The sequence below is a fragment of the Caloenas nicobarica genome, chromosome 35 (assembly GCF_036013445.1).
Source record: "Caloenas nicobarica isolate bCalNic1 chromosome 35, bCalNic1.hap1, whole genome shotgun sequence".
In the NCBI taxonomy this organism is placed as follows: Eukaryota; Metazoa; Chordata; class Aves; order Columbiformes; family Columbidae; genus Caloenas; species Caloenas nicobarica.
In genome coordinates this window covers 1,970,067-1,973,507 of record NC_088279.1, presented here as the reverse complement: position 1 = coordinate 1,973,507, position 3,441 = coordinate 1,970,067, and the positions used below count along the sequence as shown (strand labels likewise).

General features: G+C 49.1%; 1 pseudogene; it reads left to right on the top strand.

Moving 5' to 3' along the window:
- Positions 1 to 975: 975 nt before the first annotated feature.
- On the top strand, positions 976 to 1,960 carry LOC136000779 (uncharacterized; annotated as a pseudogene).
- The last annotated feature ends 1,481 nt before the right edge of the window (positions 1,961 to 3,441 follow it).

Genomic DNA, 3,441 nt, shown 5'->3' with positions numbered 1-3,441 from the left:
TCTTGAATCTTGAGAAGCCCCGTCTGATGAAGGACAGATGCTACAATATGTGGATGATATTTTGATTGCTACCAAAACAAAGGAGACGTGCATAACCTGGACCTCACAGAACAGAAACACCTACAATGGAATAAAGAAGCTACACAAGCCTTTGAAGAACTTGGTAAGGCTTTGATGTCAGCCCCTGCTTTAGGACTCCCAGATGTGAGTAAACCATTTTTTTCTATTCTCTCACGAGGAGGAGGGAATAGCCTCGGGTATACTGACACAGGATCTTGGCCCGTACCGACGAGAAGTGGCCTGGATGCCTACGGGCAGTTGCAGTGGTGGTACTGAACATACAGGAGGCCCGGAAATTTACCATGGGTCAGAAAATGACTGTGCTAGTATCCCACATGGTGTCTATAGTTTTGGAAGCAAAAGGGGGACATTGGTTTTCCCCACAAAGATTTCTTAAACATCAGGCTATGATGGTGGAACAGAATGACGTAGAAATCATCGTCACTAACATTGTCAACCCAGCTTCTTTCCTCAGTGGTAACATCGGAGAACCAGTTCATCACGATTGCCTGGAAACCATCGAAGCAACATACGCCAGCCGACCAGATCTGAAGGACAGTCCTATGGAAAATGCTGAAAATTGGTTTACAGATGGAAGCAGCTATATCCTGAATGGTGAAAGACATGCCCGTTATGCTATAACGACTAGCCACGAAGTGATGGAATCTGAATCTCTGCCTAGAAGTACTTCCACACAAAAGGCAGAAATAATCACCCTTACTTGTGATCTGGAACTAGCTCAAGGTAAAACTGTGAACTTTTAAATGGACTCTAAATATGCTTTCAGGGTCGTGCATGCGCACAGAGCAATTTGGAAAGAAAGAGGACTCTTGAACTCTCAAGGGAAACTTATCAAACATGCAAACGAGATATTGAAATTATTGGAAGCAGCAACTTCCTAAGAAGGTGGCAATCATGCATATCAAGGCACACCAGAAAGTGAGCTCAGAATTGGAAAAAGCGAACGAGCTGGTGGACAGAGAAGCAAAATTGGCGGCTAAGCAAAAGGTAAAAATAGAAAGTGCCCTAGTCCCCAATGGGCAGGTCTCTTTGGAAGGTAAGCCAGAGTATACTAAGGAAGACCGGAAACTTATTATAGATTTAGAGGGATCATATAATAAAAGTCATTGTTCTCTCCTATTTAATTTGGTCTTTAGTAAGGGAAGAACACAGAAAGGGACATTGAGGAGCAGAAGCACTATATAAACATTTGATGAGAAAATAATAGCTAGAAATTTGTATACTACCGTAAGACAGCTGACACAGCAATGTGATCTTTGCCTCCACACTAATCCCAAGAATACACCCAAGCCAGAAATAGGTCAAATTGGGAAAGGAAATGGACCTGGGCAACAATGGCAAATTGACTTTTCAGAACTCCCAAGAAAAGGAGGGTACCGATATTTGTTGGTACTGATTGATACCTTTTCAGGTTGGCCAGAAGCATTCCCTACCAAAACAGCAGGAGGTAACTAGAACATTAGTACAAGAAAAATATCAAGGCTAGGAGTTCCAGCTGTTATATCCTCTGATAGAGGGCCATATTTCATTTTGAAAGTTATATAGCAAGTCAGTCAGCACTTGGGAATAGACTGGCAAATACATACCCCTTACTGTCCTCAATCCAGCAGCCAGGTAGAAAAAAAAAATGAATCATCTAATCAAACAACAAATTGTAAAACTGGGGTGGGAGGTGAACTTAGCTTGGCCTCAGTCTTTGCCTTTGGCCCTCTTGCATATACGAACAAGGCCAAGAGCAAAGCAAGGCTTAAGTCCTTTTGAAATCCTGTATAGGAGACCCTATAGTGTACAGAAGGGAATGTCTACGCAAATAAGGGATGAAATTATGACTTCTTATATGGTGGCATTGGGTAAACGACTTAACAAAATTGGGAAATAGGTGTTTGGGACTCGGAGCAGGAGTTTGGATGGGCCAGTACATAACATCCAACTGGGAGATTATGTGTATGTGAAGTCTCTTGCAGAAAAGACTTTGGAACCACAATAGGAAGGTCCATTTCAAGTCCTCCTAACATCCTTCACTGCTAAAGAACAGAATGCCTGGATGCATCATTCCCGAGTGAAAAAAGTCTGCAAAGCACCATTAAGGGTATCCCACGTGCTGAATTGGAAGTGGGGGGCTTATAGGAGTCAAAGCAGTTCCTGTCCTGCTCCAGCTGGAGAGAGCACAAGCGGATGGGCACATCACTGTCCCTCCCCACTTGGCTGGATCAGTCCCTCCACCCAGGAACCCACGTTCCCCTTCCCCCTCGGCCATGCCCGTGTTCCAGCCAGGAGCCCTGTGGGGCTGAGGCTGAGAGAGAGAACCAGGCCAAGGGGTCCAAAGGTGCTGAGAGCCCTCCCTCCTGCTGGGTGTGGAGCAGAGGGAAGAGCCCTTGGGGGCTCTGTTCTTGAGGACAGGGAACAAGGATGCAGCTCGGGGCTGCAGCAGGGCAGGTGAGGCACATCTGCAGAGCCCGCAGCCCAGACATGTGGGGCAGCCCCCGTCCAGCCTGGGCCCTGGGCCTTGGGGGTTGTCCTCACCAAGCTCTCTCCAATCCTCCATTTCTGCTGTGTCTGTGCCAAGTGTTTGAGCTGTTTCCGCTTGAGCAGCTCTGCTGCACCAAGGAGGGCTTCCCCGGCGGCCTGCGGAACAGCAGAAGCTGGGAGATGGCAGCACAGTCTGGGGAAGGAGACTTGGCATCCCCCTCCTCTGGGCTTTGTTCCTGGGCTGATTCTGCACTTAGGGAGCTGGGACGTGCCCCGGCCCAAACGTCCAGGGGTGTCTTCCCTACATCACTGCTCAGCTTTGAAATCTGTACCTTGGCCACGCTCTGCGTTTGGTCACTCATGTGGAAGAAGAGAGGGAGCAGGCCAAGTCGCAGCATATTGTTCATCTCTCTCTTGTCGTTCCCCACCACCATCTTCATCAGGTCTCTGAAGAGGCTGATGGAGATCTCTCTCAACTGGCTCAGCTCCTGGGAGGGAGAAGCACAGTAGGACTGGAGCACCAGCAGCTCTCTGCCCATGGTGAGCAGAACCTTCAGCATGGCTGACGTGATGGGAGATGCTCCAGGGCGGCATTCTGCACACTGGAGTTGTGGGCCAGATCCGCGGCCCTGGGTCCATGAAAGGCCACTCAAGAGACTTGTTGAGCAGTGCCTGTGCCTCAAAGTGCTCTCCCAGCCACCCAGCATCCCCCACCAGCTTCACCAGCCATGGTGGGGAGGAGCTGTGGGAGCAGCTGGCAGGGAGAAGCTGGGCTGGGCTGCAGAACACAGAAGCCATCCCACAAGAGCCTGGGGCAGAAAGCAGAGGAGAAGACTCTGCTCTGTGTGGCTGGGCTGAAGGGAAGCTCTCATTGCCCAGCTCCCATCCACA